Source organism: Lissotriton helveticus, chromosome 7, assembly GCF_964261635.1.
Source record: "Lissotriton helveticus chromosome 7, aLisHel1.1, whole genome shotgun sequence".
Lineage (NCBI taxonomy): Eukaryota > Metazoa > Chordata > Amphibia > Caudata > Salamandridae > Lissotriton > Lissotriton helveticus.
Genome location: NC_136068.1, coordinates 1045216662 through 1045238408, shown reverse-complemented (window position 1 = coordinate 1045238408; position 21747 = coordinate 1045216662). Strand labels below are relative to the sequence as shown.

General features: G+C 40.7%; 1 protein-coding gene across 1 annotated transcript in view; it reads right to left on the bottom strand.

Annotated features, from left to right (window-relative positions):
• The window catches only part of TMEM235 (transmembrane protein 235), a 472116-nt gene that overhangs the window by 30672 nt on the left and 419697 nt on the right, over nucleotides 1–21747 (bottom strand). The gene's annotated exons all lie outside the window — the stretch shown is intronic.

Genomic DNA, 21747 nt, shown 5'->3' with positions numbered 1-21747 from the left:
TATGATTAAAATATCTGCAAACATTAACCGGATCCAACTAACACAATTCTCCTGGTGTCTTGTAGTTTATATTTTCAATATTTGCATTCGCCTCCCGAAGAAAATCAAGTAAATCTTCCCAGGCATACTCTGCACAGCTTAGAGTTAAAAACCATGTTGGTGCTCCCAAGTTTCTTAGCATGCATTTTAAATCTCCATGACGACGGTACCAATACTCATTAGTACCACGCTGACGTGCCATTAAATTAATTAGGTGAGAATCCAAAACACTATCTTTCTCTTGCACTTTATCCATAAATTCCTTTGCTGAAACATTTTGCAGATGCACTCCACTTTTTAAGATATGGTTTACTGCATAAGAAAGACCAGATAAGTCACTCTCAAACAGAAGATGAAACAAATATGCAATACATTGACGAAATCTAGGACCTTCTGCATATAATCTTGTTGTCCGATACTCAGATGCAGGAATCTGCATAGGTCGATCATCATATCGCGCACCTTCACCTGTTGGGAATAACTGTGGGAAACAACGACCTTCCAAACTTTTTTCCAATACACTAATAGGACTTCCTTCTGCTTTTTTCATCTGAAATAACTCAATAGCATTCCCCATTGCTTCTTTCGAATACAGTGGATGAACACTGTAATGTTCATAAATTTCTTCCGTTCTGGACAAGTCGACTTTTTCAATTTGTCCAAAAGACAAATCATTATCCTCTTCTTCACTTACATCCTCTTCTTCTACATACACATTTTTATAGTATTTATTATTTTTGACTAAATACAACGTTGCCTTTTTCACTTTCCTAACATCCACTAAATCTTGCCAGATTTTCTTACTCTTTGTAGGTACACCATTAACTAGAATAACTAGAGGTTCCTCTTCTACATTTTCAATACCAATTGTCTCCATATTTTTTTTTAAATCAAGTGGCAAATATACAACTCTACCCTTTAATCCTCTTTGTAAATCTGTAGGATTTAATTTCCCAGTCTTAGGCTCCATACGAACAATAGCCTGAAAAGGATGTACACATTGAATCAGAATAGTCTCATAAGTATTTAAATCCTTCAGTTCCGATGGAATATTTATCAACTCAAGATTATTATATACAGCTCTAGCAGGCATTCTATTTTCATTTAATTTATTATAACAATATTTGTTGCTCAAAACCCAAATCAAAATAGTTTTCTACCAGCAAATAAGTCGCAAACTCTCTCCACTGAGTATTATCTTCATCTTCACTTTTTAAATATAAATCAACTAACCTAGTTTGACTTTTGTAATGAATGCGTCGACAACACACACAAGTTAAATTTGGTTTTTCACCTGCAATCACCTTAAACCTCGTTATTTCCTGTTCAAATTCTTCAATATTAAAATGTGCAACATTTTCTAACACATTTCTTTCTATAACTATATCCGTTTCTACATTCTCTTCATCTCGAGCAAAATAACGTACCTCAATTTCTGCACAAATATTCTTCACATCTAATGCACATCCATCCAAAAGAGCACTATTTAACTCTTTAAGTTTAAGTGCTGGACTTTTTGCATAATACATCTTTCTAACTAATTTTCTCATTTTGGTATGATGCACTGCTAACATCCTGAAGTGATGAAAAACACTCTGGCATATTTTTTTAGAAAGACAAGCCAGAGAATGGCCTTGCAAACCTGTTTTTTCTCTCACTCTGCAACGATCTAATTCTTGCAACATTACAATTTTTTTTTTAGACTTTCCTTAGTGTACTTACGTAAGAAATTGCGATAGAAATCAATTGAATCCTGTCGTAGACTGCAAATACTGCTACAATTCCAACTATAAACAGGAGCATGAACACGTCCCTGTAAAACTTCTCCACCTATTTCCCCTTCTGGATTTCTGACCTCAATTTTCTCTTTCTCAATAGGACAGCCATCCTTCACTTCATACGCTCGACCACTGGTGTCAACTGCATGCAACAAGTCGTTACTTTGAAAGTAACTCTCTTCATTAAAAAATGGCTCAGAATTTGAAGTATGCATCCATTTACCAGAAAAGATTTTACAAAAATTACTTCTATTTATGTGTCTCTTCCATTTACTCTTAGCTTTTAAAACTCTGATTGCCTTATTTAGTGTATTTATTCTTTTAAGCACTAAAATAAACAATTTTTTTTTTGTCTCAAACGCCTCATCCACAACTTCCTCTATATATTTTTTCTTCTTATAAAAAGCAGATTTCCTTTTAGAAACTTTTTCCTTTTTCAATAAATTCAAAACTACTCTCTTATGAAACATACGTTTCCTTATTTCCGCAAACTGATTAGTACGTCTATTACTGTACATACTTTCCTCACCACTGATTTCAGACACAATTTTCTTTTTTCTTCCATTTCTCCTTGTAGATACTGAAAACTGTTTTTCCTTTTCAACATTATCCAATTGAGTTTTCCTTTGACACAATTTTTTCAAAAAATCCTTGCTGCTCTTACCAGGAGCACTCTTGTTTTTCTCCGTCCTTTGTTGATTAGATAAATCTTGTGCTTCTTTCCTCTTCAAATGGTATGTCTTTTTACACAGCTTTCTTTTTTCATTTCTGGTCGGCATAGTGATTGATGTTTGTGATATAAATGACAATATGTTTGGAAAAAAGTTAAAAAATATTATAGACCCCTACTACCATATAAATTACAAATAATAACCACTGCTTCATTTTATAACTACAATAAAGACAAAGAAACAGTCTCTGGTCAGAGTAGGAAATCCTATAGTGAATATTGTTTCTAAATTTATGTCACTCCATACCTGTGTTATCATTATACATGTATTTTATGAATGTACTTTTTCAGGCATATAAGTACTATACTAATTTTCAAGCATTGTAGGTGTTCCTAATGCTTTTAATTTTTTTACTTTAATCTGTTACACACCTCATCAAAATTTTTACTATCATTCTCAAAAAAGAGAATACCGATGAATAGTACAACAATCATGTTTTCAAGTTTTTTTTTAAACAAAAATAATTTTATTGATTAAATAATTCGTATTCCAGAAGCACATGTAGCATCATTTCATCAGATACTTCATTAATATTATTTTCTTCTTGCAAATTCTCTTCTTCTTCCCCTTCCACCATTTCTAAGTATGAACTATCAAAACTGCAGTCCCAAAAGTCCTCATTTTCTGTTCCATTTTCGTCTTCAAATATTTCTTGTAATAATTCTTCAATAAGTTCAGTTGCCATTTTAAAATGGACATTTATATTTTCTGAAGATTTTTCCATTTTACTACTTCCTTTCTATCTTCTGTGTCCTTTTAAGAAAATATAAAGACTAAATTATATCTTTCTTATGATTAGATGACCAAAAATTACCGTTACTAATCTTTAAACTATATACATTTTCATACTTTTTAAGACATTAACTACATAGATTAAGATAGCACCTTCCTCTTTATTTTACAAAGAAACTGACACTTTGATCCTACACATTAACACTATTCCTTTTAATTTTTCTAATTGAAATTGTGCTGTAAAAACACATTTCAGTGTGATTTTTGTTTTCAGGATTTGTGTGCTGTAGAACTATTTATACACTTTCTAATTTATTTGTAGGGATCTATTTTCAGAGTTCACCACTACAAACTATGATTCAAACTGTATGCAAACTGAAGGAGTGACTCACAATATACCAATTAAAACATTCACTAAACAGATTGCTACTTCCCACAAAGGCTGTTGCTTTTACCTTTAAACAGCATACTCAACATGTAAATTTCATCTAATGTAAAACATTTCATCATAACCATATGAAACCACATTCATCCGCGACTCGTGGAGGGAATTATGTTGGGGCAGGGAGACAAGGAGGAGGAGGTGTAGGGTGGAGGGACCGAAAAACCTGGATATAGATAATTTCTGGTAAATACATAATTTAATTATTGAAATGAATTTTGTAGTGCGCACTGCATTGCAAAATACGATGCTGTGTACACTACAAAATTCGTTTTATTAATTGAATTGTATACTTACCTGCAATTATCTATATCCCAGATTTTAGATCTCTCCACCCTACACCTCCCCCTCCCTCCCTCCCTGCCCCACCGTAAGTCCCTCCACAGCCTCCGACTGACCACATCATAATACACCTGTGCAAATGCATATAATACAGTGCAAATAGATAGTATAGTCACAGAAATGCATCAGAAATGGCCATCACGCCAACAGCCATATTATAATAGACCTCTATAAATCAAGAAAAATTACTGTACACAAATGATACAGCATAAGTTAGCGAGATAATGATGACTTAGCAAAAATTAATCCACGTAAACAGCAAACTCTTACAATCAAAGAATAGATGAACCCAAACTACATAGAAAATAACACATGAACCCGGCCCATAAAAAGATACTACCAACAAACAATGGAACCGTATTTCAAAATACATATGTACTGCAAGCAGGTACAGACATGTTTAAAATAGAAATTAAAATCCTCCTGCAAAAGAGAAGCAGTGCAAATATTCTTAAAAATCTTGCTTATTATGGTAATCTGCACAAAAATAAATTGTCATTTAAAAAATTTCAACTCACCTGTAAAAAAGAATTTGGTCGTTGTATACTCTCACGTTCACTTCAGGTTGTTGCTTTTCAGCACCAAACACTCTTAAAAAAAAATAAACAACTAAATTTTAGTTAACATATTACAGACATATTTATTAGACAACATACACCCATTCTGCCAAATTTCATGCCTAACAGATACATTCCCTAATTTTCTATCCAATATATATCCTAAAGCCTAAGTTTAATATTTCTTTGTGAAACACATTTAATTACCAAATTTTTCACCCGCAATTTTTTAAAATCAATCATCATTTACAGTATAATCTACCACACATTGCCAGGATACTACATGCAATATTTATGATATGCACTGCTACACAACCTTACTTAGTATATTTGTTTCCTAAATACATGTACATTATGTGCAGGGTGTTTTTTAACAAAATGGCGCTCAACACTTCCTGATTTCCTCCGAATCGAATCTTTACAGACGTTAATCAGCAAATCACAATGCCGCTCACGCACAGCCGCATAAGTGACTGAAAAGCGAAAAGTGTCTACGCATTGAATGTGGAAAACCGAGAAACAATCGTGTATGATGAAAAGGAAACGTGGTTTGTAAATAAAATTTAATGGTGCAAACGGAGAGGAGACTTGAAGATAGTTTCAGGTCTTTAAGTTTTATAATTTTGCCTATTTTTCAAAATTGCTAAAATTTACAGTTTGCGGAATTGTCATTTGCTATTTAACGTCTGTCAACATTCGAATCGGAGGAAATCAGGAAGTGTTGACCGCCATTTTGTTAGTGCAAGTGAATATATTCTACTGAACAGAGGGTTTGAACATGGAAAGGGGAGAAGGTACAGATTATCTAACCGCATAGGTTTCCTCAGGGGGTGCAGTATAGACCCTGAACGCGAAAAGATCATTTTGTTTACTGAAAAAAGTTGCGGGGTGCGCGCACTCGATCGCGCACCCCTATTTACAAGACTGTGGACTATTGCCTTTCACACAGATTAATAGCTGCACAAGTTAAATAAACCTTAATTTACTCCTCTCAATAATGTTTATCAAACTTCAACTTACAGTCCCGCTGACACTACAACAATATTCTCATACCTAAGTTTCTTAAAAATTAAAAAGTATTCCACACTAAATGTAACTCTCTTTAAAGGTTTTCCGTTCCGTTACTACACTACACTCACCTAACATCATCTCATTGCGTCACTTCTCCACTACTCATAAGTACACAGTGTCAAAAATATCAATACCGCACATAATTGATCACATCCAGGCACTACCAATTGCATGACTTATTTACAGGAAGCGCTGTAATGTTGCATGTGTTTTCAAAGGTACACCGGTACCTCCTATAATGCCGAATTTTACCTTAATACTCAGCAGTGATTATTTATTTTCAAGCAATGTGAACTACTTTGAGTTTTTAAACGACAAGCCTTACTCTATAATAGTCACTCTGCATATATCTCTCTGTAAAAATGTAGTTTATCCACCCCCGCATGAGAACCTTGATGTTTCCGTCTGGCCGCGAAATCCGGCCTTGAACTGAAAGTTCCATCCCCAGACTTGAACAACAGCCTTATTGTCACAAAATCAAGCTACCCGAGCATCTGTTCACAAACAAATCTCGTTCACTTAGCTAACACTCGCAGAAAACTGCATACCTTATTAAATAGTGACCTTCCTTTACAATTTTCTGAGGTGACTCTCATAATCTTTAACGCTCCTCCACTTCCCAGCTGGGCTATTTTTTTTGCAACTACTAACCAATGGTTTGGTGATTTTTTTGCACCAAATTATTTAAAGGCATTCTGCTACTCTTCACTCAATACTCTCTGATCTATGTTTCTGAACTTCCTCATCTACTACTAGCAGCTGTTACTTTTGTATTCCTATTTTCTTTATTACAAAATGGAGGTCCATCCTGTCTTCGCAAACGAGCTGGAGCACTTAGAACTGTTTCGCCACAAGATGCTTGAGTACTATGGCATCCTACCACTCGCGACTTTGAGTGCATCATATGGATTATCATTTCGATTTTCCTATTTCACCTGTGTGCAGCCTGTATTTCATTGCCTGAGCTGTGATTTCATGTGGGCCCTGGACTTATGTCTCTGCAACTCAGTACCTCCTGAAGTGAATTACAATCATCTCATGAATCCATTACTTGATCATGAACAGCTTTGTTCCGATGAAGGGATTATGGCCTTTGCAGCGATACATGGAGTTCTGGGTCATTGGAATATATTCGCAGCGGCGCAAGATTTCTTGGCACACAGCTACATTGAAAATTCACCGAGTTGTCCTCTGATGGTACTAGAGGCTCCGGTTATTAATGACCATGTATGTTCATTTCCTCTTTTCAATTGGATGGCTGACTTGTTTTCGGACGATAACAATGACTTTCTTTTAGAAGCGGTTGCCACTTACTTTGCCTATTCAATGGAAGGATGACTGTTATGCAAGCCATTGATATCTTGACTGTTTTTTCCCTTCCTTATTTTTCTTATTATTTTAACAGACCTATTGGCTTTACTAACATTGGACATTGCAATTTCCTGCTGGTGAGAATTTTTTTATTTTATGTGGAGTTAATTTTTTTTCCACACCTACTCGATTTTGTTCAAAACATTTCATGATGCTTTAATTTCAACAAATCACTAGCTTATGTTATCTTATCTAATTTGAAATATTCTCGAAGCAAGGCTGCGTAAAATATGGTTAAATGTGCCCTGATAAATGTGTATAGTTACAATGACTTTTTATATCGTTTATCACCATTTTCCCTTTCTACTCCAATTTCCGCCTTACACACATATGTGCTGTTTTTGTTTTATGCCTATTGAAAGATTTTTGATTCATAACTGAAAAGTATATGATTACACTGATATTACCCATGCTTATCAACCTGTATGTTACATCGAGTACTGAAACCTTTAAAAAAATTATCTCAATACAGTAGTTGTTCTGAGTACTAATTTTCAAACGTACCGGCAGATAACATACATGCACCTCCAGCCAAGTTCTCGCTTTTGGCGCGTTTTTCATTTCCTTTCACAATACCATACAACAAGCTTGTTAGTGCTTCGTATGCAGAAAACTAATTGTTAATGAGGTGATATTTAACCACTAGCATTTTTCATATATGATTACTGAACTTAAAATCAAAAGACACCTTCTTGCATGCAATATAATTTAATATATTTGATTGCGGGGCTGTACAATATGTTTTTTAAACGTTATTCATTTTGCTTCATACTACATTTCCATCATTTGTGTTGTATGGACTAGTAACTATGCCCACTACTTTCTTTATAATATCTTTACTTGTATTAGATAAAAAACTTCGCTTCAAAGCACTGCATCAGTGAATAAATATTTCAAATATATACGTTCCCTCTTTTAACCCATATTCACAACTGAAATAATGTATACTAAAACTGTATTCATGTGTTTGACGTAATCTCAGCTGTACTCAATTCATGTTTTCTTTTGTCAACCTGCATTATTCATAGTTCAACCCGCTGGCCTGCGACGATCAGTCAAGCCTTTCTTTGCGAGTTGTGAGCCATAGCATCAATCGTACCTCTGGCAAAAAAAGAATTTATTACTGTAACGAAGCACCGCCGCAGTTGTGGTTCACTCAGACTGTTAATCACTGCTCCCCCGCTTCCACAGAGCACACGCTATCTCGTATTTCAGTACTTATCACCCTTTCATCTCCACTATAACAAACACGTCTTTGCCAGCCATCAGACAACAAAGTGAAAAACCAAAAGGACTAAGAAGTGAAACACAACAAACCCTCAGCTCTGTGGTGCCCACCGAGCGGTAATTCTAAAACTCGACATACACTGACTAACGCTTCCAAAAACCATCTCAATTATATAAATAATATTTTCGAAACCTGCCAAGTACTTTGATGCGACTATCTGTGTCTGCCTGCAGAACAAACTTCCTCAGCCCAGACTGAACGCACACACACACACACATACACACACTAAGATAACACAAAGCAACTGATACGGAAAGCAGGAGTAAGATGAAAATACAGTCAAACGGCGGAACACAGAAACCTCTATATATATTCGGTCTTCTACATCAATTTATGAAGGCATATACTCCACAAACCTGTGTACAACCTCATGGTCACAATTTTTCATTTGATTGTACTGGGTCTCCTTCTCACCCCACCCCCACCAGTGCATCCCTCGGCCACAAACCACACTGTAATTTTTTCCTCAAACTTAAAGTTTAAAATACCTAAAGCATTCCCACTTTTTGTCGACGATATCACATATAATCTACCATTTCTCTCTCTACCTACATTATCTGTGTCTCTGCTAATTCCTTTTTTTTTGATCTGTAACCAACTTTACAAATTATGTACAAACGCTCCCAAATCTCAATTAATTTCTGTCTATTTTATTACATTTTATATTCCGTTTATTCAGTATACCACAAATACATTCAAAACTATAATTCACACTTCAAAGAAAGTGAAAAAACGGCGCACAACCCCTATTAACTGGACACAACTTCACCCCCTCCACCCCTCACTCACGTCTGCTGTGGAAGCCCAAGATAACATACATCCCAGATACACACAGATCCGCACCTGAACGTTTCACATCTCTATAAAGAACCATTTGAATGTTAATTAGGCCTTGCACTTGTTTTACCCATTCTAAGAGCCCCTCCAGCTTTACTCTACCTACAGATTACACGTTCATGTCCCCCTAGAAAAAATCATTTTTTTTCGTCCCCGCCCCCCCCCCCCCAAATTTCGTTGCAGATCCGTCTCTAACTGACATTTAATTCATAGACCTACCAGTAGTGGATAGCATAAAAACATGACTGAAGTCCACTAACCTTAATCAAATTAAAAAAAAACAGTAGTTGAAAACATATAAAACCGTAACAAAGTCAAAAATGTGGTTGCTTAGACACTGTAAGTCAAATAATCAAATATAGTGATCAAACCACATTTAACGGTACATCATAAAACAGACAGTTATACACTCACCTTTACCAATGCTTTATAAGATGTAGAACAATGATAGTAGCAAAACGATAGCCGTTTGACGGAGCTCTCAATAATACTTCTATCACTGCAACCAAAGAATAATGGCATAGATTTCCTGTTAATACAGACTCATATATGTCTCTCCAACCAATCATATTTGTTCCCGCACAATTTCATAATCAAATTAACATTTCAGTTGGTTATCCTTTCAATATTTTCAAAGTCACATAAATGTCACCCTTCACCCTCTGCCTTCTCTGGCTGTTACCATGGTAACAGCTCATTCTGCACCTGGCTGAAGGCACAGGTCAAAAGTTCATATCTCAACGTTCTAAATCAAAGCAATAAGGCGCAATTCCCTGCAAACACACCTGCCTATCCACTGTTTTTTTACATTTCTTTTTTTCCACAACCAATAGAACATTTCGTTAAAAAAAAAAAAATTACATACAACGTAGTCTTCAATCTTGAGGTATAACAATCAACCAATCATTTTCAGTTTTTCATCAACACGACACCTCATACACTTTTTTATAGTGACTTTCACCATCTACTTGCCATTCCACTTCAAGAACACATCGGAGTACTACTGCATCTGCCTTGAAAATGAAGGTTTGGCTTGTAGGACACAGTTATATTCACTGGAGTGAAAAATATGCTGCAAACAGACGAATTTCTAACCTTGACTTACTAAATGTGCAAATTACGTGGATTGGCCAAAGAGGATTAAGATGTAACCAATTGATACCATTGGTGAAAACTTTTATGCATCTCCCTGAACCTAACCTGATAATTGTGCACTGTGGTGGGAATGATCTAGGCACATTAACAGGGGTAGGTCTGGAAATGCTTCTAAAAGACACCTTTCTTTTTTTTTTTCTTTTTTTTTTTCTATTGTCCTCATTTGCCTCTCTTCACCCTTCTCTCTTACGGTTGCGCCTCAGGGTGTTTTCATCTTATATAATAGGAAATTCTTTTACCCTTTTGGAGGGGAGTACACTCCCTTACCTAGCCTTCGTAGAGCAAAATTTCCACAGAGATTTCAGAGAAGCTTAATCATGGGACTTACTAACACCTTTACCTTAAATTTTTCACCCATACCCTTCACCCATAATGATTTAAAAAGGGGGTCCAGAATTTATATCTCTTCTCATGCTGGCCACTCATATCCAACTTTGCCACCGCCCTCATAGCCCTAATCCTAGCTAAGCTTGTCAGGGAATCAGCAGAGACCCATAGCTTACATATTTCCCTTCGGCCCAACAGAATAGCATAGAACACCAACTTAGTATTATCATCCACGCCCCTGACTTGAATATCTAGCCTGCCAGTGATGACAAGTTCAGGGCTTACCTCCAAATCCTGGGTCAGTACCGTAGACAAGCATATACTCACATCTCCCCAGAAACCTTTTATCGCCGGGCATGTAACAAACATGTGCATATCGTCCTCATTTGGGCTGGTACATTTAGGGCATCTCACCAACCCACCGTTTTTTAATTTAGCCAGCTTCTTTGGAGACCAATACGCCCTGTGGAGAGTGAACAAGTGGTTCCTTCTTAAATTCGCAGGTTTTACCACCTTATATAGAATCAACATAGTTACTTGCCAGTAGTCTTCTGTAGCAATCCTTGGCAAGCACTCTCCCCACAGGCGATCCGGCAACGTAAGTGGTCCGTCCTCCATTTCAATAATTGCCCAGTACCAGCTCGCCACTTCTTTCTTTATCGGGGCCTCTTCCGCCAGCTTCTCCTCGAACTCATTATATACCCCTATTAGATTATCTTTCCCCACCGCCCAGCTTTGTATCTGGAGGTATTTAAATTTCGAAAAGTGGTGCCCCCATTTTTGTTCGCAATATGACCACGGCAATAAACTCCGGTCCATAAAAAGATCCCCCCAGCATTGAGGACCTTCTACTCTTAACCCTCTAGCCAACGCATCCTCTGTCAGCTTGGAGCACCTGGTTCATATATATATATATATCAATCCACACGTTTACAGGTTCTTCAATGGAAAACATCCCATGTCGGTTGGTGCATAAGCCGGCTCGAACCACTGCCGGTATATTAATCCACAGTCTCTTTTTTCTTCAAAAATGCACACTCAGAGGTAAGGAAAGTTAGCCAGAACTTTTAATACCGCAACACCGCTACGCGTTTCGACACCGTGGTGTCTTGATCACGCCATGTTATGCAGTACTAACCACCGTGTATACATAGGATTGACACAATCATAAACATAGAAGAGAGGTTATGTTTCCCTTCGTCAATTCACCGCCATATTGGAGTGGTCAAATGTTCGTATTTGCATCATATTGGCAATATTACCACATGCATTGTCAGAGCATTAGCAGAAATTATATATTTACATATTTACATCTACTGCTCTTTACACAACTAGATTTTATATACATTCTTACACACTTATTATTTACATTTTCTGCGGGGTGAGTTTGGTACATATGGTGCATCACAAACATGTTACATGGATAGTTGTACAATTTATTGTCAGCTTGCAGCTGTTGCTTTTGATCTGACATTTTGTCATGGTGCTTTGGTATTGACACATAGGTATTGCGATGTGGGACATCTCTATGAAGGACACACTGATGTTTTTACAAATATCTGTCTGCCACAGACCAGGACACAATACTTTGTTGTTCACATGTTTGTGTATGATGTTGACTTGTAGAGGATTTTGTACCTCTATGCCTTGCTTCTGTCATCATTGCTGTGGCAGATGAATGTTGAGATTGGTATCTAGAATACACTGTGGTGCCTTGTCCAGGTTGCACTTTATTCTGTGTTGATGACTGATGTATAATATTTTTGCCAGCTTTGTGTTAGACTTTGTGAGTTTCACACTGCTTGATTCATATGATTTTCATTTCGGCAGCTTACACCACAGAACAAGTGAGCCACCACATTGGTTGCATCTGTCAATGTGGGTGTAAACCTATGTATGTACGTAGTCTGTCAGTATAGCAGAGACACATGTGTGTTTATACTGTTGGTGACACAATGTTATCTAGTATTGACATTTACACATGTCTGGGGCCTACACTGATATAGCATGCCACACATGACCTTTCCAATTAGTTCTTCCTATGTTGCTCCAGAAAATGTGTTCAACATACATGTATACTGCCACATGTGATACACTTGCTCACTTCCACAGTACTTGTTCTCAGACCACTGAATTGTTTGATCCTTGAATGATACCAAGAGTAGGTATGCCACTGAGGAGACACTCATCTCACACTTATCTTTAGTGTTGCCTTTCTGTATTAATATTGGTTTGCCTGGCATACCACATGGTTTACATCGTGATTCGTTACACAGTGCAGATGATGTGGTTACATCCTTTCACACAGAGTAAAATGACATATTACGACTCACTGACGTTCAGTAGTTACTGCCATTGGCAGATGAGTGAGTGTATGTCAATGTGGGACATAATTGTGTATACATTGCAGTGAGTCAGGTCCACTATGTCCACATGACCAAGTGCCCAGATATATCCGAATGTGGCACTATGCAGTGCAGCAACTCACCTATCAGCGCAGTACTGTGTTACTGAGAAGGGGTAGTAGTGCATAGTATTTAGGCCATACAAGCATATTCTTAACTTTTCACCCAGCACTCCCACACAATGGCCTGCCTAGCACAGACACAGGCATAATTGCACCATGTTGCCTGAGTGCCTGCATTGCATGCGGGATTTTCTTTGTGCAGGATGGGCACCTTTCTGCACCTGATGATCCCTCATAGGCCTGACCGTATATGTATGTGTCACAGAATGCTGCACACATAGGAAGCAGGAGTGTCTTGGATAACTTAGGTTATTTTTCCTTGCCAGACCTCACCTAGGGAGACCAATTGATTTGACACATTTTAAAGTCTACCTGGTGTGGGATGCATGACATGCCTCATGAACCATGGGAGTTGCATGGAGACACACACACACCGCCCAGGGAACCCCTCTCTTGAACACAGAGATGCTACACTGCATTTTGCGCAGTGTTGCATTGGTCTGGATGTTTATGCCATTTAAAGTCACACAAAGCAGGTTTGCCTGTCTTAACATGTGTGACTTTGAGGTTTGCATTACACACGTACTATGGTGCATGGTGCAAGTATGAGGCACAGCCCTCATACAAATGGCCCTATCTCCATCGACTTACACTGAGATGGCTATTATGTCATACATTTCTTACTGTTTGTAGGTTTGTGATGCACTTAAGATTTGCTTACCAGCAAGTAGGCCATTCCCATACAGCCCATTCTGGAAGAGCTCATTGATGATGCAGTGCCTGAAAATGTAGGAATCATGCATGCTCCCCGGGTACTATGCCAGCACATTGGTGAACATCCCCAGATGGTGCACGATGGTTTGGATGTTGATTGAGTAGGTGTGCGTCCGATTCCTGTACAAGTGTGATGTGTCTGCAGAGGAAAACAGTCGCAAATGTTTGCAATCCAAGGCACCAAGTACATGTGGAAATCCTGCAATGGCATAGAAACCTTGCATGGCCTCCAGCTGCTGTTGTTGTGTCTTGGGGAAGAAGAGGTACTAGGGTGTAAGGCGGATGATGGCATCCAGGACAGCGGTTAGTTAGGCAGAAAAAGATGGCTGCGATATTCCTGCTACTGTTGGGATCTGGACAGAACAAGATGCCATCATGTGGAGGACTGCCATCAGCTTGACCTCCAGAGCGATGTTGATGGGCCCGGTAGCTAGTGGCTGCAGTCTTAGTGCTATCTGGTCCAGCAGTTCTATTATGGACTCCCTTCTGATTCTAAAGTATCTGATGACCTCATCCTCCATTGGGTCAATGAGGGACGTTCGCTGGCGAAAAACATGCTCCGTTCTCCTGCGCTGCCTACATGGTGGTGGTGGGGGGGCTCTCATCACAACTCCCACCTGCAGTATCAGCACCATGAGGGCGTAGCTGAGCTTGCTAAACTGGTGGGTTGCAGGGAAATTAGCTAAACTTTTGTGTTTGGTCTCATGCAGAAAGGTTTCTGATGTGAAAGTGTTGGAGGTAAGTAGTAAGATTTATGGACCAGATGGAGTGCTTTTGAGATATGGAGGAGGACTAAGACTATGTCAGAGTCCATTTTTTATACTAATTTCCCAGAGCAAAAGAAGTTGTGAGGTAGATTGTTTAAAGGAGTATGACAGCAGAATGTTAGAGCACAGAATGCATGGTGAAGAACAATAATTGATTTAATATGTAAAACCTCACAAAGCAGTTAGTATGGTAACTATTACTAGATGGGTAAGAGATGTAATGAAACAAGCGGATATTGACATAGAGAAAAATAAACCATATTCTTTAAAAGGGGCAGTGGCAAGCAAGATGTATATGTTCGGGGGATGTTTGGGGAGATTCTGAAGGCAGTTGACTGGTCAAATGCAGAGACATTTGTAAAGCATTATTTTAGATATATAAAGTACGTGTCATATGTAGTGTTGAAGGGCTTTCAACATGCATAAGGGTAGCCTTCGGTCTTGAAATGAAATGGTGATTCTCCAATTGAAATGAATAGTAAATCAAGATTTCATTAAAGATACGAAGGCTTACATTATCCCACCCTCCGCGTCTCTGAGGTTTAAAGTATTTAAAAAAAGGAAAAGAAGGGAAGAAAGTAGATAAAGTTAATTTATTCTTAAGAGAAGAAGTAAGGAAGTAAGGACGTTTTGTGTGAAGTTGGTTTGAACATTAAAGGATTATTAGTTTAATGGTTTGTTATAGGTTTTGGATTTTATTAAGTGCACAGTGGTGATGAGTGTCATTAAAAGATGTAATGCATAATGTTAGCCTCCGTGTCTTTAATGAAATCTTGATTCACTTTTCATTTCAATTGGAGAATTGCCATTCTCTGTGAGGACCTCAGTGTTTCTGGCAGAGTTGTCTCCAGAGAATTCATGATCCCTAACCAACCAAAGGTTGCTCTAGATCCACTGACTGTTCCAGGTCAGGTACAGTGCAACACAGTTGTGCATTCAAATCGAAGATCTTTAAACCCGCCCAATTTCGAGATTTGCCTAGGGCAGTGGTAGGTTCTATTAAAGGGATGGCCTGGTTCCTAACAGAAAAAGGCAGAGCAAGATGGTCTGACCAGAGTAACGGCAATGGGGTCTGCAGTGAGATCTTCGATACTAAAGAAGATGAGATCGAGGAGGTGGCCTGCCTCATGGGTAGGTGCTAAGTTGACCAGATCTAGATTCAGCACACTCAGATACTGTTTAAAAGTATTTGCCAGATTACTCATGGGGGCTTCAAGGTGGATGTTCAAGGCACCTGTAAGTGTAAAATTGGTGCATTTAAAAATTTTAGGAGGCAAGAAGGTCAGGAATAATCGAACACCAGTTCTTCACATAACCTTAAAAATGATGGCAATCCCGCCTCCTGCCCTGCCTTGCCTATCCCTCTGGTATTGGCATAATTGGGTGGAAGTGCTGCGATAACATCAGGCAAGGATGCCTGATGAAGCCATGTTTGTTAGAAACATGGCATCCAGCTTGTTGTTCCACAGAAAATTATATAAATGCTGATGTTTGACGAGGGATCGGCAGTTAATATTGTAAAATTGAAATTCGCTCCCTGGGATACTCTTTGATGTGCTTACTTTGCTGCTAGCAAATTGTAAGAATGGGTAGCACTTCCTGGGCAGGCCATGTAACCGTTACCCAGGGGCTAAGCAATGAAATTGCAATTGGGGAAGCTTAGCAGGCGTACTTTCAGGTCCAGGGAGGCCGAGCAGGCTTTCCAACAAGCATGCTGAATTGTCAGGAGTTGTTTGGAAGAGAACACCAGCCGTTCTTGCTGGCAAGATGCAGGGGTCCTGGCACATTGCCCTGTCTGAACAGGCGCAAACGGGCTTGCCTTAGATGCACCTTTGGAGTCCCCACTGCACTGTGCTGCCTATCTATGGCCGAGTGTAGAACAGCTGCACCCCTAACTCGAGTGGCAGCACTGCACATCAAAGATGGCCACCAAAGTATGGTGAAGCAGGTGCCTGAACACAGTCCCCACGCTCTCCAAACTTCAAAAAGAGTTCCTTTTAAAATTAAAAGGCCCCATGTCACCCACTGAGCATAAAAATGCAAACACAACACAAGAAGGTATTTTAAAAACGGCACACCCACACACAGTGTATCAGTGCCGTAGGTGACACCCTAGCTAGATCCGTGGCGGCCGTGCCACAGTCGCTCTACATAGGGCTGAGCATAAAAAAAGCTGCACCGCTAACTGAAGCAGGCGCACGGCATCTCAAAATTGCCACCAAAGTATGGTGAAGCAGGCGTTTGTACACACGCTCCACACTTCAAAAAGAGTTATTTCTAAAATTAAATGGCCCCAGATCCCCCACAAAATGGAAACACAATACAAGAAGGTATTTTAAACAAGCACTTGCGTTGCCAATAGGTCTCGCAGTAGGAAAGTTGGAGCTATTACAATTGCAAATAACAATGCCTTTTATTTTTGTTTTCATTTTAATAACATAAAGGGCTTTGTCATTTACAAAACCAATAGCTCCAACTTTCCTACTGCGAGACCTATTGGCAACGCCAGTTCGGGCAATGTATGAAGCAGTACAAGATGGCTGACCATGCTCACATAGATGCCGTACATGTTTTCATGTAGTAGGACAGCTAAAAGCCAGAAGAGGGCAGTTTTGGCAATTACAATTAAAGGGACGCAATTATTAGCAAATACAAAATGATATGTGCACACGCTTGCCTTGAAGTACGGGAAACTGTTGTCAATATTAGCGCTCGGAAATGATATGTGCACACGCTTGCCTTGAAGTACGGGAAACTGTGGTCAATATCAGCGCTCGGAAATGATATGTGCACACGCTTGCCTTGAAGTACGGGAAACTGTTAGACAACAAGCAATGTCCTGAGCAAATGGTGGGGGCCTGAAGGAGGAGGGGGTGCGAGGGATGAGTGAGGATGGGGTAGCAGGGGAGGGAACACGGCCTGGGGGAAGCTGGCTGGGGAGGGGGAGGAGAAATCCAAGTAAGGCTGTGCGCGGGGAGAGAGAGGGGAGGTGCTGGAGCTGGAACAGATGCCGGTGAGTAAAGCAGAAGTTACAGAATTTTAGAAGTCCGATGGGTGAAAACCCTTCGTTCTTGTCAGATCTTAAAAGGCTACTGACACGAGACAGGAAAGATGGAATATGCGATATGGTTGAACAGAGGTATAAAGGAATAGGCGAACTACAAGAATATAGCGGTACTCTAGAAACGGCACACGGTTTCCACTGCCAGCGGCATGATCGAACTCGTGCCCTGTTGTGTTTAATTTGAGGTTTAAAAAAAAAAAAGATTACGTGCTAACATTTGAGAAACTAAGTTCGGGCAATGTATGAAGCAGTACAAGATGGCTGACCATGCTCACATAGATGCCGTACATGTTTTCATGTAGTAGGACAGCTAAAAGCCAGAAGAGGGCAGTGTTGGCAATTACAATTAAAGGGACGCAATTATTAGCAAATACAAAATGATATGTGCACACGCTTGCCTTGAAGTACGGGAAACTGTTGTCAAGATCAGCGCTCGGAAATTATATGTGCACACGCTTGCCTTGAAGTACGGGAAACTGTTGTCAATATCAGCGCTCGGAAAACAAGAGCGGCCCGGAAAGTGAAAGTACAGCCGGCCACCGGCCAGCCATGAATAATTAGGGGAGGAGAAGCCGCAGAGCGCACGCTGGGCGAAGCCCTTTGATGTGGTGAGGGAGGGAGGCTGATGCGCGTGCTTGTTTGGTCACGTGATTCACGTGAACTTAAAGAAAACCGCAGCAAGAAGCCCTTGGTTTGGCGAGGATTTTGAGGACATGAATTCTCGCTCCGCTCAATGCGCTTGCGCGCATTGATAGGTCGCAAGACCTAAAAAGGCATTTTAAAAAAGGCACACACAGTGCAGTGATGCCTCAGACAACACCATACCTGGATCCATGGCATCTGCGCCACGGCCACTCTACGTAATGCAGAGCATAAAAAACATGCCCCGCTTAAGCAAGCGCGCAGCACATCAAAGATGGCCACCATAGTATGTTGAAGCGGGCACTTAAACATGCGCTCCACACTTCAAAAAGAGTTCTTTTTAAAAATGTAAGGGCCCCAGGTTACTCACTGAGCATATAAATGCGAACACAACAGAAGAAGGTATTTTTAAAAAGGCACACACAGCGTAGCTGTGCATCATGCAACACCCTACTTGGTTCCATTTTTGAATGGGCATGAACCTAGGTTAAGTGTTTTCCATGCCCGTCCAGTGATCTTAACTTGTTCTGCCTTCGCCAAGAGAAGAGTTCCAAAGTTTTGATGATTGTACAGATGAGGTTCACCAAGATGTTTCTTCTTGTGAGGGGGAAGGAGTGTGGCTAACCGAGGTGCCAATCTAGAAAGAGAGTTTTTGTCTTGTCAGCTCCATGTTACCTTCGCAGGGGATACTGCGCTTTACAAATACACATACCATAACATATCATTATCTTTGCAGCTTTGGTTTGATGAAGGAGGGTCTTTGCTGTAGATGGCCCTGCGGGAAAAGCACAGAGCCCTGAAAAATGAGCATCAGGCCATAAGGAACCAGTTGAGTGTTGGAAGGACACGCAGCATGTGGCATCCCTTGGTGGAGGTGTGTTAATTGTTTTGCAGCTGAGTTTAATGAGCACACACTTTGTAATGTTTCAAGATAATGGATCTGTGACACTGAAGCCATCAGCAGTTCAGGCCTGTGGCACCTCACAGGAAAGCAGATCTGCCTGCATCTCGAGGACACTGACAAGTAAATACCAGCGAGGCACATAAAGGTCCTGTTCCATCTATGAAAGAGTGCTGTAACGGAAATGGAGAAACCAGAGAAAGTTGAGGTCATCAAGCAGTAGATAGGCCCGCCCCCATGGTACCACTTCTTATGGTCACCTGTAAGGCCATGCTAAAGGGCCAGGTCAGAGAATATGTATTGGCATGCAATTCCCCAACAAGGCCTTCAAGCAGGACCGGCAATTGAAAAATATAGACGGTCATCAATGGAATCCAATGGTTTTCTAAACTGGACAAACAAAGTGTATCACGAGCTGGAGTTACATTCCAACATAAGGAGCATAACCACCTTCTTCACTGATACTTGGTTGGGGGCTATCTATGATGGCCATACTCGCTCAAAACCATCTGGGAAGTACTGAGGGGGAACAAATTGTGGTCTGCTGCTGTTGCTGGAACTTGAGAGTGACTTGCAGTATCTTGTGACTGAATGTTAGCAATGACACCCTAATTTATGCTGATGCATGAATGATCATCATCAGCAGCTCCCACCACAGAATGAAGACATAGCTTCTTAAGGTCCACCTCGTGCTGTCCAGTACTCACTCAACGTGCAGGTACTTAGAGCAGATCATAACAACGCCCACTCCTTCTTAGACCATACAGAAGGTCCTCCGCTTTTCAAGGATGGGCAACAACTGTGTGAGATTTATTTAATACTCGTCATATTTATCGAGCCGCTCAGGCTACAAACACTGTATGGAACTGAGGCCCCAACAACACGGAAGCTTCGAAACAACACATTTCAACTCCCTTCTGAGATGCCGTGCTGATGGTGAAGGCCAGACCATGTGGATGGATCAGCAGCAGTGCGGATACAGAAGGACAACGAGGCTACCACACATCTAATAGCTTATACCAATCAGGCGTTGATCAGCATGAAAATAAGACAACAAAGAGTTGGGGGAAAAAAACCCTGGTGTCCACTGGGGATGGCACTTACAGCAGAACATGCATGGGAAACTGATGTGGGTAATCCCAGGCTATAAGCCACTCACATCTCATTCTAAGAGTCAGCACCCGACCTGCCACTACAAACAGATACGTGGAAACTGCATGAGTACCACTGGGACATGGATTATGGACCGAAATCAACAAACAATGCTAATTGCCATGCATCCTTCCGCGTCATAATAATAATATTAATATTAATCTTTATTCTGCATTATTCGCAGCCATAAAAGAGACAACATTAAAAAGGAATAGAACATCAACAACAGGATTATTTGTTAGCAGCATAACACCAATGTGCAAACCGCACAAATTAACAATGTAAACATTAATCAAGTCCATCTTCAATTGAGAATTCAGATACAGTACAGATACACAAACCAATCTGATTTTTGGCACAAAAAGGACCCACAGTTAAAATCCTGGGTAAATTCTTTAGAGCCAATTCTTCACCTAGAGCATGGGTACTCACAAACTTTCTCTCGAGGGCCAAATTTACAGTGTGGTTTGTGTCCATGGGCCGCACCGGTGGGGGCCGGGTCAGTGGGGGAGGGGGTGGGACTAGAGTAACAAAAAAAACTGCGACCATGAGGTTGAACACAGGTCCCGGCAACGGACGTCTTTGTCCACTGAGCCACCAGACCGGCATAGACACATCTCTCTCTCTCCCTGTTTCCCTCCCTCTATCTCTCTGTCTCCCTCCCTCCATCCCTCTCTCTCCCTCTGTCTCACTCACTCTGACTGCCTCACTCCCTCTCACTCCCTCACTCTCCCTCACTCTGTCTCACTCCCTCTCTCTCCGCCCCTCTCCCTCTCTGCTTCCCTCTCCTTCCCTCTCCTTCCCTCCCTCCTTCCCTCTCCCTCCCTCTCCCTCTCCTTCCCTCCCTCACCCTCCCTCTCCTTCCCTCTCTCCTCCCCCCTCTCCTTCCCTCTCTCCTCCCCTCTCCCTCACTCCCCTTCCCTCACCCTCACCCTGACTCCCCTTCCCTCATCCTCACTCCCCATCCCCAGCTCCCCCTTCCCCCTCTTCCTCCCTCACTCCCCTTCCCTCTCTCCCTCCCTCCCCTTCCCTCCCTCCCTCTCTCCCCTTTCCTCCCTCCCTCCCTCTCTCCCCTTCCCTCACTCCCCTTCCCTCACTCCCCTTCCCACGCTCCCCATTCCCTCTACGTCCCTCACTCCCCTTTCCTCTCTCCCTCCTCACTCCCCTTCCCTCACTCCCCTCCCCTCACTCTCCTTCCCTCACCCTCACTACTCTTTCCCCGCTCCCCCTTCCCCCTCTCCGTCCCTCACTCCCCTTTATCCCTCACCCACTCCCCTTCCCTCACTCCCCCTCACTCCCTTTCCCTCACC